Source organism: Oryctolagus cuniculus, chromosome 6 (genome assembly GCF_964237555.1).
Source record: "Oryctolagus cuniculus chromosome 6, mOryCun1.1, whole genome shotgun sequence".
NCBI classification, from domain to species: Eukaryota; Metazoa; Chordata; class Mammalia; order Lagomorpha; family Leporidae; genus Oryctolagus; species Oryctolagus cuniculus.
The window spans coordinates 127,201,107-127,216,465 of NC_091437.1; the positions used below are offsets into that span (position 1 = coordinate 127,201,107).

Here is a 15,359-nt window from a genome sequence, read left to right on the forward strand (position 1 = left end):
TCTTGAGAATTGCACAGATACAAACCCAACCATCCCCCGACACTTTATAAGACATGTATATTTGCTTATTGGAGTATCAGCTGCCTGTTCCACTACAATTTTATATTTTTAAAAAATTCATTCTATTTATTTGAAAAGCAGAGATAGAGAACTCCTATTGATAGGTTCACTCTCCAAATGTCCACAGCAGCTGATGCTAGGCCAAGCTGAAACCCAATCCAGGTCTGGTATTTGAGCCATCACCTGTCTCTGTCCCCCCTTATCCTCTGCCCCTCCCCCAAGGATGCTCATTGGCTGGGAGCTGGACTGGAAGCAGAGGCAGGACTCCAGCCCAAGCACTTCAATATGGGATGTGGGCATCCCAGTTAGCATCTTAACCTCTACAAACACCCAGCCCACACTAGAATTTAAGACAGATGTGAACACACATTTTGTTTTGTATTTATTGGCTGAATATATAAACATATACCTTCTCCCAAACAGCAAAGTCATTACACAATCGCAGACTCCCTGTATTTTTTTTACATCAATTACTGCAGACCATAGGACACACTTACAGCTACTCCTGGTCTTTCATTCTGTTCTAAGTATTTCACCATCTGGCCTCTGTCACCCCTCCAACTCTCCCTCAGATCACGCACCTTTACCCTCTAGCACCACTGGCCTTAGTTCAGTTCCTAGTAAGCTCCATGCTCCTTTCTACCTCAGGGCCTTTGCAAAGAACACCCATCGCCCATTCCCAAACCCCTTCAGAATTCTTTGGTGAAAGGGTAGATGCTTGAGGCAGCAGTTAAGTTGCTGCTTGGGATGCCCACATCCCACATCAGAGAGCCTGGTTCGAGTCTGGGCTACTCTGCTTCAACCCAGCTTCCTGCTAATGCATGCAGCTGATGGCTCAAGTAACTGGTTCCCTGCCACCACAGGACAGATGAATCAACTTCAGGGCTACAGACTTCTACCTGGCCCAGCCCCAGCTGTCATGAATGAACCAGCAGGTGCAAGATCTGTCTTTATCTTTCTCCATTTCAAATAAAAGTGAAAATTAAAAAATTCTAAAAACCTAGGCGAGGTGTAATTCTTCCATTTTATAGTCTCATAGTTCCCTGTTAGAGTTTTACTTACTTTCCATCAGACTACTTATCATATTTGTAAGATGCATTTGAATTAGTATGTGATTAATCTCCCCCCCACACACACCACCCTGTTTAGCTGTAGGCAGAACCTGTTCCTCAGTTCCGTCCAACATAGTGGCTGTCCCATAGCAAGTGCTCAAATATTTATAGAATGTATAAGTGAATTATGTTTCTAGGAACATAATCCGATACCAAGTATGTGAATCCATGTTACACCATAGGGCGCAAATTAGTAGATGCTTCATCAATACTTTCCAGCTAAATGATGGTGCTTCAGAAAGTTCTCAGAAAATAGAATTGAAAGTTTATTTTGGTGCAAAGAATCATGACACCCACGAACATGAAGTATCTACTAAAGTTCATGGAGATGTATATGAAGAACAAACAGCATGGATTTCAACTTTTTTTGCACCAAAATAAATGGAGCTCTTCAGTGCATTTTCTGTAAACTTTGAGACCCCTCAAACATGACACTAAGCGAGCTTGTCGTAAAATTTCTGCACAACGAAATGCTCTTTTTCTGCATGCTAGTAAGACAACTGGTTTACTCTTATTTTTCCCCAAGGTTATTAGCTATTTTGGCATTAAGGGTAGAAACAACTCACAGGGAATCCATTACTCAGATGAGCAGTGCGTGTCTCCATGTCTGCATCTGAACACATTTGGAAGCTTTAATTTCTTTTTGGACAATTTGTGTCTCCTGCTCTCAGTCTCCAAGATAATCTCTGCTCAGTACCGTTCCCTAAGGAATGGGAGTCTAGACAAAACAGGTGGTCCCCCCCAACCCCCGCCATAGAGAAGCGCGACCCCCCGCCCCCCAATGGAAGAGCAAGTTCCCAGGCTAAGACATTAAAATAGTTTTCCATTTTTAAGAGGAGTAAAGAAGTCTAGCAGAGAGAAATGCAATTCTAGGTACCATCCTGTAACTGACAAACTGGTCACATAGGGAGCCCTGAAGAAGAACATGGATTCCTTGGAGATCTAGACAAAATAATCCTGGTTTATAAGGACTGAAATGACACCCAAACAGGATGTCTGCAATCATTACAAACCTGGGGTCTATTCAAGTACTTCATTTGTAAGTCATTTCTTCGCGAATATCTTTGTTACCTATTGTTAGCTTCATCTCTGCCTCCAGGCCATTTTTACCAGAGTGTCTGGGATCCTTGAACAAAATTCCAGAATGCCCAGGAAATCCGCACAGCACTTCCTGACTTAGGCCATGCTTTCGGAAGGTCTCACTTAGGAAGTGCATCTCTGCCAAGGAGGCCATCATCTGCTGCCCCCTCTGATACTTTGTAAGAACAATAGTCAAGCCAGGAATGGCTTCTTCCTGTCCCAGGAGTTTCTCTGCCAATTTCACATCACCCGCCCTTGGGTCCAGGGGATGATGTGAGTGTGCACAGAAACTCCTAGGCCTCTCCACACTCAGAGCCGAAACACATCTTGTTTATGGCTCACTCTAGATGGGAATCTACAGAAAAGAATCCCCTGTTCCCGAGAACAAGGGCACAGATGAAGAACTTGGATGCTGGACAAGAGGCAGAAACAACCAGCAGCCAGTAGACCCCACACCTCCCAGTCAAGGGGAAGGCCTCTTAGGTCGGATCAGACTCAGACTTCCCTGTCTGCAGGCAGAACTACTGGTTCTAGGCTACTTTATTCTCATGTCACAAAGATGCAAGGAATTAACACAATGCAGACCTCCATGCCTCGGCTTGGGGTATCCATAAGTAGTTTAACTAAAGCATCCCAAGAAAGAGCTTCCCAAGCGACTCAGTCATTCCCAATTTAACTGCACATTCTCCTTGGCATCCATGAGAAATACAATAGGGTTGAGCCTTTATTTTCAATGCCATGAAGGGGGAAAAACCCATTCGATGTTGCTTAACAAGATAATCAACTATTTTGTTGCCTTCTGTCGATCTCATTAGGGTTGGCCTACCAAATTTAGAATAAAGATTTTTCACTTTCACTTTCTTAGTACATCCCCATGAGCCACATCGCTTGTCTTCTACTTCACTAAGCCACAGAGACCGAGTGAGTGGAAAGGAAGGGGCATGGGATAGAGCGACGGACGCCAAAGAGTCCCTTGGCATCCATCTGTCTGCCTTCCCTGCTTCATCTGCAAAATACAACAGACGGGTTTTGTTCTTACTCTCATTCAATTTCCCCATTTGTTCTGCATACAAAATTAGTTGCCCAAGTAAAAATTAGATTAACAGGCATGCCTTGTTTCTAAACAAGCACGAAAAATATTACAGAGGTCTGAACCATACTACCTTGTTTAAAAGTCTCGACTGGCTCTTATCTGAGGCCATTAGCTTGTTTTGAATGTTTTGAAAAACTTCCCAAAACACTCACATCCCAGCATATTTCCTTTTCCTGAAAAGCCAATTTCCTAAATGTTCAACGAGATGGCTTTTTAGACTCATATCAATGAATTAGCAAAGTTATAATGCTCCATTCTCAATAGGAAATTCACTATTTCTGGTGCTGCTGTCCTAACTGTGATGTAATAGATTTTTATAACAATGTTTTCCAAACTAAAAATCATCCTATCTGCTCGCTGCACAATCTATTTTCTCTACCAAATGAGCAGATTTGGAAAGTTCAGAGGAGCACACATGAGTATCATCCCCCAGCAGCACCACCCAGGAAGCAACTTTTTACTGATCATTGTACATCTCGTTTCTCTGCTTGACTTTGCTTCACTAGAATTTGTACACTTAAATGAAGTTTCCATTTCACCAGTCGCCATAGACACAGGAACTTAAAAAGATGACAAAGAGCAGATGAACCCAACAGCCATCTTTTCAGTAACATACACATTCTTCAAGAGTTAAAAATGGAATTGGATACCCCAGGGCAAAGTTCTAATGGCAGATGGTAAACCAGTAGTTTCTATTGACCCAATGCAAACAGAGACACACCACCACCTAACTGATGTCTATCACCTTTGTATTTTCATTGATAATTTATAAACACCATTTCGAACCCAGACATTGCAAAAGATTGAAAAAGTAACTCACGGTTCGCAGTCCCTCAGATCCTTTCTCAGAGCGTGCCTCCTGCTCCAGCTGAGTATATCACCAGCACAGCCGTGGCCCTGCAACTGAGAGGGTCCATCATTAGTAAATATCCCACGGGAACATTTGACAGCTTAGAAGTTTAGGCGAGTCTGTTACTTTGACTTCTTCAGCAGTTGCCTTTGCAAACAGGAAACAGGAAGCACACCTTACAAGCTCACTCCCATCTCTCGGCTTAATTGGTCTTTGGCTCAAAGTACTCAGGGGTGAGTCTAGCACCATATGGTTAATAGGCAGAGTCCCCCAAAGGGCAGGAATCAGGCCTTAGCATTTCACAGTCAAAGCCTTTGTTCAGATGCTGCCTAGGCAACCATTACAGGGAGCAATAAGCATTCTTCATTACATGCAGGCTTTATGGCCTCAATTCAGGAAGACCTGTACACTTCAGAGTAGACTCACATCTATCAGGATAGACACGTCTACCCATACATATGCCAATTTAAATATTAGTTAAAAGTATATCACATGTATTATATATATAATTGTTATAACTACTGTTAATAAAATTATATATAATTTCCCCTAGTACATACATAGGAACCATCACTTAGGAATCTGTTGGTTACAAATAATAGAAAACCCAACTCTAATTCACTTGTAAAATACATGCAAAAATAAGAAAACATTTCATTGGTTCATTGAGCTAGATAGAAATTTCCAGGGGTACATTGTTTTAGGGAAAGCAGAAGTTTGCTATATGATTTGATTCTCTCACATTCTACGGGCACGTGTGTTCTCTGTGTATCACTTAACCCTCAGGGGGCTGCTTCCCCTCTCAGTGCAAAAAATGGTTAGAGCAGTCCAAGATCATACACCCATCTTCCAAGGGGATGGCCGAGCTATGATGGAGGTGCCAACCAGAGTTCTGAGGTCACTGAGTTGGTCATCATGGAATCAGTCACGATGCTTTGGGGGTCTCATATGCTAAATAGCCAAAATTAATCAAGGCTTATCTCTGGGCTGAGGATATGGTCAACCTGAACAAAAACCACATGGAGAGACGTTCGAAGTGCTTGAAAGGGAGAAACAAACACTGGGAGAAGGAATCAACCAACGTCCACCACCAGAATGCTCCAGGATGATCTTCGTGGTATTTGAGATTGTGCATCTATGCAAATGACAGCCCCTGGGTTACTTGAGAATGTGTTCAGCTTCCATGGACATGGACTACCAAAGGCTTTACATGTAGTTGGATGTCTCATTAACCTTGGATATGCTGTGAAAACAGTCCCACATGTGAAGTACCTGACATCTGGTCTCTCATTGTCAGAGAAACAACCCTCCCAGCAATGGGCAGGTACCCCTGACCAGAAGTTTGGAGCAGGGCAGGCAGTGGCAGGTGCTCCGCCAGGCCTCCCTCCCCATATTCTTTACAGAACCTTCATTTTTCTCAGGGCAAGAATTTGCCATACTAAAATGACAGCTAAGGCTAGTGGGCAGGTAGGGCAGTTCTGGTCCAGGACACATAAGCCCAAGCTCCTAGGTAGACAGCCTGGGAAAACTCTTTAAAAGGACTCATGTTTTGTTCTTTGCCCTTTCTCCTCCTCAAGCCTCCAACAAGGCTAGAAGCATGAAGACAGATGCCCATGCTGTGAAGCACAAGCTAAAAGCAGCTTGCCGGCTCCTGGGCTAAGATACGGTAATAAATGCTGTCTGGTTAAGCCACCGAGAAGGGTTCTTGCTACAGTCTGCCGAACATAATCCTAACTGATACAAAGCAATTTAACCGTGAGGTAAAGACATACACAGGTCTCTCGACTTCCTGTCCATTCATAGTTCCACAAAGTGGCATTGGCTCTCCAGAAACGGAACCTGTCCTCTGCATGCTTTAAATGTATGCTTTGTTTCCTCTCAAATAACCTGTTTCAATGACCTATGTCATAGTTCAAACGGTGAGAGGGGGATTTTTCTTTTGACGTTTTCCACATGTAACTCTTAAGCACTTGCAAAATTGCTCAAGAAACAAAGCCTTGGCTGGCAATATGGACGGGATCAGAGGACCTCATGTTACTTGGGGAGGTGTTGGGGGGAAGCCAAGCATAGAAAGAAACTCCTCAGGCTCTCCCTCACTTGTGGAGGCTAAAGAAGTACATAGCCAAGAGCAGACCCAGAGAGTAGGAAGCGGAGGGAAAGCAGGGGTACAGAGGGCTTGGAAAATGGTACCAGAATGCATTTAGGTAAGAGGAATGAGCTCTGCTGCCTGGTAGCACCGGAGGATAGCTACAGCCCACACCCATTTATGTAAGAACTGAAGCACCTTCTGAAGGTGCCCAACACACAGAAATTCTGAACATTCAGAGATGGAAACGTCAGTGATGGCGATTTGATCACTACACATGGAATGCACGCTCTGAATTATTGTAGTAGACCCTATTGCTATATACAAATATATACGTCAGTTAAAAACTTTTTAATAAAAATAAATTTAAAGAAAAGAATGCCTTGGCTACAGCTAAGGAAGCCTACATTTTACTGACTTTTTTCTCAAGGCTACCTAAGGGAAGAAGCAGTTATCTTGCCAAATCTTGCTGGGAGAAGGGAGTGGGTCTTGACTTTCTCATTCCCTCAGCTATTAAAAGGTAACAGAGCTCTCACAAACGGTGGAATATCTTGCTGAGCTACAAGCCAAGACGGAACCATCCCCAAAGGGCAATTCCAGGAGGATTAAGGATTTAGTTGTGAAAAGCAAAAGGTTTAAACTTTTAGAAGAAAATTTAGGAGAGCATCTGTCTGACCTCAAAATGGGAAACAGGTTCTTAACACACAAGAGTGCCAACCATAAAAGGCAAGATGGGTTACATTTCCAACTACTAAGAGCTTCTTGTCATCAAAAGGTACATAAAGAAAGCTAAGACCCAACTCATACCCGAGACAAAATCTGCAACACATAAAATGAACACAAGTATAGATAGAAAGAACTGTTACAAACTAGTCCTGAAAAAGACAGTGCAAAAGAGACCAGATGAGCAACAGATCTAACATGCATCTCACAGGAGAAAAACATGAATGGCGAACGGACATCCGAGGAGATGAGCAGCCTCATTTGTAATCAGAAAGATGTAAATCCAACTGCATGTGGGAGTAGAAATTGACATTTGAGAATGATTTAATCTTAGCTCACACATCCTCCATCTGAGCGAATAATTCCCATCGATATGCTCTACACTGGGAACGATAGAGTCTGTTCCAAAAGTCATGTTGAAATTAACCCAACATAGAAGAAGTGTGGCCTCTGCGGATTACAGGATCACGAGGGCCCTGCCTTCCTGAATGAGACCGGCTTCCCTACCCACGGGCTCCCAGTTGGAGAGAGTGTGCCCCTCCTGCCACGTGGGGGACCACCCTGAAAACAGACACCAGGCCTCACCAGACACGAGTCCACTAGTGCAGCGATCACAGCCTTCAGCACTGTAAAAGGACTGACTTATAAATTATTCAGTGCCAGGTACTGCCTCATAACACCACAAATGGACTGAGAAATCTGGACAGATTTCGGTATATTTGTATAGCAGACAAGAAAAAAGTATTCCTAATAAGCAACTTTACTCAAAACATTGAAAAGATTTGGGGCCAGTGCCGTTGGCGCAATAGCAGGCCTTGCCTGCTGTGTCCATATCCCACATAGGCGCAGGTTCGAGACCCAGTTGCTCCTCTTCCAGGCCAGCTCTCTGCTGTGGCCCAGGAAGGCAGTGGAGGATGGCCCAAGTGCTTGGGCCCTGCACCCGCATGGGAGACCAGGAGGAAGCACCTGGCTCCTGGCTTCAGATTGGTGCAGCACTGGCCATAGTGGCCATTTGGGGAGTGAACCAATGGAAGGAGTGCCTTTCTCTCTGCCTCTCCCTCTCATTGTAACTCTACCTCTCAAATAAGTAAAAATCTTAAAAAAAAAAAAAAACAAACATTCAAGATTTAACACAAACACCCGTAAACAGGAGAAAAAAGAAACAAGCCAAGTCACATTCATGCAACAGAACATTAGCCAACAGGGGAAGTCAATAAATCATCGCTGCATGCAACACCTTAGGTGAACCTTAAACCTAACTCATGAGATAGCAAGTCAGTTACATATAAATAACTCTGTAGTACAGCCTCAAAGCAGCAATACTGAAATGATCTTTAAAGCAAAACTGTATGTAATTTTCTTGCAGTTCTGTATCACTTTAGCATATGCACGGATTCACGGGACTGTGGTCAAGCTGCAGAAGTGTCCCACGACCACACAGCACACCATCCTACTCCCATTTTATAGGTACACTCATCCTTGGGCCCCTGGTTCCTCACCCTGACAACCACTAATTGTTCTCCACCTTTCTAATCTTGTCATCTCCAGAATGCTAAGAAAGAGTCACACAGAATGCAGCCTTTTGATTTTTCACTTGGCATAACGTCTTTTTAATACATCCAAGTTGATAGACGTAAAACATCTGCTCCTTTTCATCACTGAGTAGCACTCCACAGTATAGAAGTACCACAACTTGTTCAACCACTCAGCCACTGTAGGACATTTAGTTTGCTTCCAGTGTGGGGCTATTACAAATCTCCTGGGGACACTTATGTACAGCTCTCAACGCATCCAAGTGCTCAATTCTCTGGGATAGAGGCCCAGGAAAAGGACTTCTAGGTCATATGTAAGCATATGTTTAGTTTTTAAGAAACTGCCAGATTGTTTTCCAGAGTGATTTTGCCATTTAACGATGGTATGATGTATAAATTGTTTTACCTTATCTTTGTCAACATCTCATGTTTTTCAGTAATTTTGAACTGTTCCAATGGGAGGATAGTGCTGATTCATTAGGGTCTTCATTTCCACTTCCCTAAGAGCCAGTGAGGCTGAAGTCTTCCCATCTACTTGTTCGCCATCTAAGTATCCTCTACAGAACGCCTTTTTTACATATTTTCCCCACTCTCTAGCTGGACTACCTTTTTTCCTAACTGTTGAGTTTGTATTTTTTGATGTGGTCCAGATATGTGTCCTTGGTCAGGTATTTGTTTGCAAAAATTTTCTTCCCAGTCGGGAACTTCTCTTCCCATCCCCTTAACAGAGTCCTTCATGCAGCTAACACTGCAAATTGGGATGGAGTCCTACTTGCTGATATTTTTCCTTTCATAGATTGTGCTGTTGGTGTTATGTTTCAAAATTCTTTTTAGTTTCTTAAAAAATTAGCTTCTCGAGATACGTAATTATGTTATTTGGAAATTTGTTGGTCAGTTCCAGCTTTTTGGCAATTTTCCTATAATCTCTCCATTATAGATTTCTAGTTTGATCCCACTGTAGACAGAACACATTCTATATTTATTTAAATTTATCGAGGTTACAAAATATATTTATCAAAGTAGACCACTCACCATGTGAGTGCTTGAAAAGAGTGGTCTGTTCTGTGTGTGGATAGGTCCTAGGAATGCAAATTAGGCCCAGGTCATTGATAGAGCTGTTTCCTCAACTGTTGCTAATTTTCTTCCAGTTGTTCTGTCAGAGTTAAGAAGTTTGTTGAGCTTTCCAACTCAAATTGTGGATTTGTCCATTTCATTTTCAGTTCTATCAATTTTGTTTATGTATCTTTTGGATGTCTTGTTTTGCACTTATTTAGGATTTGCATGTAAAACTGATGTTTGCTGTATCATTTTGGTGTATTGACCCTTTTATCATTACGTAATGTCACCCTTTGTTCCTGGTAATTTTCTGAAGTCTTCTTTATCTTATATTAGTATAGCTATTCCTGTTATCTTATGATTAATGTTAATATGAGCAATATTTTCCAGATCCTCAAGATGACAGAACAGGGAAAGGACATACCACTTTAGGCTAGGAGAAAATAGTAGCAAAAAAAGTGGAGGGAGGGTGTTCTCAGAGGAGAGTTGGAAAAAAATCTGCAGTGGAAATTCTACAGAAGAGGGACACCGTGGATCCTACAGGTCAGCAGAGAGCAGAGAAACATAGTCCATGTCTTGAAAGAAAAAAAATTTGTCAACCAGAAATACTGTACCCTGCAAAGCTCTCATTGATGAATGAGGGTGAAATAAAGGCTTTGCTCAACAAACAAACTGAAATAACTAGTCACCACTAGTCCAGCCTTACTAATGATGCTGAAGGATGTTCTATATACAGAAACACAGAAATATAGACATCATTAGGGAAAAAATATGCAGTCAGAAAATCTCCCTGCTAAAGCACAAAGGAAATCCAAAGCAAGCAATAGGAATATTTATAGAAAACGGCAGGGCAAAGTTGTTTTACTTATCAATAGTCACCTTGAATATAAATGGCCTCAACTCTCTAATTAAAAGAAACAGATTGGTGCATGGATTAAAAAAAAAGGACCCATCTATTTGCTGCCTACAAGCAACAATCCTCACCGACAAAGATACAAGCAGACTGAAAATGAAAGGATGGAAAAAAGATATTCTATGCTAACAGAAACCTAGAAAGAGCTGGTGTAGCCATCCTAATTCAAACAAAATAGACTTTAACACAAGAACTGTTAAGAGACAAAGAAGGACACTAGGTTATGATCAAGGGATCAATTCCACAGGAATATGTAACTATAATAAATGTATATGCACCCAATTACGGTGTGCCTGGCATTTTAAATATTTAAAACAAATGTTTAAAATTTTAAAAAATGTTAATGTATGTTAATGTATTCAAAGGAAGACAAGAAACAATATGATAGTAAAAGAGGACTTCAACACCCCACTTTCATCAATGGATAAGTCAATTGGAAAGAATAAAGAAACAGAGCTAATCAACACATGAATCAAATGGACCTAACTGATATTTATAGAACCTTTCATCCCATAGTTGCAGAATATACATTCTTCTCACCAGTGTGTGGAACTTTCTGTAAGATAGATCACATGCTAGGTCATAAAGCAAGTCTCAGCAAATTCAAAGTAATTGAAATTATACCATGTATATTTTCTGACCACAATGGAATTAAGCTGGAAATTAACAACTTGATCTCTAGAACATATGGAAAGACATGGGAACTGAACATGCTCCTGAATGAAGTAGGTCATAGAAGAAATAAGAAGAGAAATCAGTTTCTGGAAACAAATGAAGAGGACAAAACAACCTACCAAAACTTATGGGATATAGGAAAAGCAATTTTAAGAGAGAAATTTATAGCAATTGGTTCCAACACCAAGAAATTAGAAAGGCACCAAATAAATGAGCTGTCAATGCATTTCAAGGGTCTAGAAAAACAGAAAACCAAACCCAAAACTAGTAGGGGAAAAGAAAATTGAAAATAATCAATAAAATTGAGTCAAAAAAAATACAGATCAGCAAAACGAAGAGCTGGTTTTTGAAAAAAACAAAATTGACATACCATTGGCCTAACTAACCAAAAGAGAGAGAGAGAAGACCCAATAAAATTAGAGATGAAAAAGGAAATTAACAGACACCACAGAAATAAAAAGAATCAGAAATTACTACAAACTGGAAAACCTAGAAGAAATGGATGGATTCTAAAACACATACAACCTACCTCAATTGAGCCTTGAAGACAGAAAACCTAAACAGACCCATAACCAAGATGGAAATTGAATCAGTAATAAAGGCCCTCCCAAAGAAAAGCCCAGGATTGGGCATCTTCACTGCTAAATTCCAGTTTTTTAAGATGGTATTTATTTATTTGAGGGTAGAGTTACAGACAATGAGAGGGAGAGACAGAGAAGAAAGGTCTTCCTTCTGTTGGTTCACTCCCCAAATGGCCGCAACGGCCAGAGCTACACCAATCCAAAGCCAGGAGCTTCTTCCAGTCTCCCATGCAGGTGCAGAGGCCCAGGGATTTGTGCCATCTTCTACTGCTTACCCAGGCCATAGCAGAGAGCTGGATGGGACTAGAATTGGTGCCCAAATGGGATGCAGGCAGAGGATTAACCTACATGCACCATGGTGCCAGCCCCAATCCACCAGTTTTTTAAAGAACTAATTACAGTTCTTCCCAAGCTACTCAAAAACAGTGAAAGGGAGGGAATCCTTCCAAACTCCTTCTGTGAGGTCAGCATCACCTTAATTCCTAAACTAGAAAAAGAAGTAACAGAGAAAGGGAACTATGTTCATCAGAGATACTGATCTATAAACAAAAATGCTCAACAAAATACTAGCTAATCTAATCCAACAACACATCAGAAAGATCATTCACCCAGACCAAATGGGATTTATCCTTGGTATGCAGGGATGGTTCAACATTCACAAATCAATAAATGTGATACATCACATTAACAAACTGAATAAAAACCATATGATTATTATAATAGATGTAGAGAAGATATTTGATAAAATACATCCTTTCATGAAGAAAACTCTATGCAAACTGGATAGAGAAGGAACATTCCTCGACACAATCAAAGCAGTTATGACAAACACACAGCCAGCATCATATTGAATGGGGGAAAGTTTGAAGCATTTCCACTAAGATCTGGAACCAGACAAGAATGCCCACTTTCACCATTGCTATTCAATATAGTCCTTAAGTTTTTAGGAAGAGCCATTAGGCAAGAAAAATGCAATAAAGGGTTACAATTGGAAAGGAGGAGGTCTGTGGGGAGCAACTCGGACTAGACTGTTACTGGAATTAAGACTTATTCTATGCATCTGCTCTCCCACAATATGGCGCTGGGAGAAGAGAAAACAGCTTCTACGCAGCTGCCTCTTGCCAACTTGAGTGATGACCTCCAGGAGCTGATCCTGCTCCTGATTGGAGGAGAGCAGCGTACTCGGCATGTGGGTAGCAGAGTTGGGATTGGTGGAAGAGGACTATAAAGGAGGAGAGAGACAACATGCACCAGGAACATCTATCTGAAGGAACACCTGAGCAGCCCCCAAGAGAGCCGGCCAGCGGTGTGCCGCTCCCCCGCGGAAGTGGGGAAAGTGGCAGGGGGAACCGCCCTTCCACGGAGGTGGAAGGGACGGTAGCCAACCCGGGAAGAACCAGCAGCAAACCCGGGGAGGGCTGAGCAGACAAAAGAACAACGCAGGGTACTGTGTCGTTCCTCCGCGAAGAGGGGGAGCGACAGAGGTCAAATTATCCCTGTTTGTGAATGGCATGGATGGAGGAAGCAAAAAACTCCATTAAGACAACGTGTCAGGATATAAAATTGACACACAAAAATCAACAGCCTTTGTATACACAGAGAATGCCATGGCTGAGAAAAAAACTTCTCAGACCAATCCCAATCAAGATACCTAAAGAAAAAACCAAATACCTTGGAAATTTAACCAAGGATGTCAAAGATCTCTACAATGAGAGTTACAAAACATTAAAGAAATACAAAAAAAAATGGAAAAACCTTCCATGTTCATGTATTGGAAGAATATCATCAAAATGCCCATACTACCTAAAGCAGTTTATAGATTCAATGCCATTCCAATCAAAATACCAACAACATGCTTCTCAGTTCTAGAAAAAGATTCTAAATTTCATATGGAAATACAAGACCCCAAATAGCTAAAGCAGTCTTATACAACAAAAAACAATACCAGATTTGAAGACACACTATAAGGCAGTTATAAACAAAACAGCCTGCTACTGGCACAAAAATAGATATCCAGGCCAATGGAACAGAATAGAAACTCCAGGAAGCAATCCACACATCTATAACCAACTAATCCTTGACAGAGGAGCTAAAACCAATCCCTGGAGCAAGGACAGTCTCTTCAACAAAGAGTGCTGGGAAAACTGGATCTCTGTGTGCAGAAGTCTGAAGAGATCCCTACTTTACACCTTAGACAAAAATTAACTCAAAATGGACCAATGATGTGAATCTATGACCTGATACAATCAAATTACTAGAGGAACATTGGGGAAACTCTGCAAGACATTGGCATAGGTAAAGACTTCCTGGAAAAGACCCCAAGAAGCACACAATCAGAGCCAAGATTGACAGGTAGGATTACATCAAGTTAAGAAACTTCTTACTGCAGAGGAAACACTTAATAAGCAGGCAACTGACAGAATGAGAGAAATTATTTGCAAATTATGCAACTGATAAAGACTTAACATCCAGAATCTATAAAGAGCTCAAGAAACTCAACAATAAATAATCTAGTTAAGAAATGGGCAAAGGACTTGAATAGACACTTTTCAAAAGAACAGATTCAAATGGCCAACAGACACATGAAAATATGCTCTGGGTCACTAGCCATCAGGGAAATGCAAGCCAAGACCACAATGAGGTTCACCTTACCCCCAGTTTGAATGGCTCTCATACAGCAATGAACAAACAAATGCTGGATAGGATGGGGGGGGGGGGGGAAGTACCCTAATGCACACTGCTGGTGGGAATGTAAACTCATGCAGCCATTGTGAAAGGCAGTAAGGAGATACCTCAGAAAGCTGAAAACAGATCTCCCACATGACTCAGCCACCCCACTCCTGGGAACTTACCTGAGGGAAATTAAATCAATTTATGAAAGTTATCTGTACCCCCATGTTTATTACAGCTCAATTCACAATAGCTAAGATATGGAATCAACCCAGATGTCCATCAACTTATGACTGACTGAATAAAGAAATTATGGTGTACACACACACACACACATGCTGGAATACTACTCAGCTGTAAAAAAATAATTAAATCCTGTCTTTTGCAACAAAATGGATTCAACTAGAAACTATTATTCTTAGTGAAGTAAGCCAGTCCCAAAGAGACAAATACCTTGTTTTCCCTGACCTGTGGTAACAAATAGAGTACCTAAAATGTATAGGAGTGACAATGACATCTGGAGCTGTAATGATTGTTTTCAGTTCTTGTCTCTACCATTGAGGAACAGTGTTTTTTTCTTCATACTATTTGTTGAACTCTTTACTTAGTGTAGGGTTAACTTTTTCTAAGTACAAAGTAAACCAAAAGCAGATCACTGTAAAAGTTAAGAGAGGGAATAGGAGAGGAAATATAAGGAAGGGTGAGAGTGTGGGCAGGAGGGAGGGTAAGGTGGGAAGTACCATTATGTTCCTAAATCTTTATACATGAAATTTGTATATTTTTCTGGACAGGCAGAGTTAGAGACAGAGAAAGGTCTTCATTTGCCATTGGTTCACCCCCCAAATGACCACTACAGCCAGCGCGCTGTGGCCAGCATGCTGCACTGATCCGAAGCCAGGAGCCAGGTGCTTCCTCCTGGTCTCCCATG

General features: G+C 41.5%; 1 protein-coding gene across 3 annotated transcripts in view; it reads right to left on the minus strand.

Annotated features, from left to right (window-relative positions):
- The window catches only part of NCALD (neurocalcin delta), a 432,942-nt gene that overhangs the window by 178,663 nt on the left and 238,920 nt on the right, over positions 1–15,359 (minus strand). For all 3 annotated transcript variants that reach the window (XM_008255798.4, XM_070075374.1, XM_051843966.2), the window contains exon 3: positions 4,166–4,248. The gene's annotated coding sequence lies outside the window, so the exon portion shown is untranslated. The remainder of the gene's footprint in view (positions 1–4,165; positions 4,249–15,359) is intronic.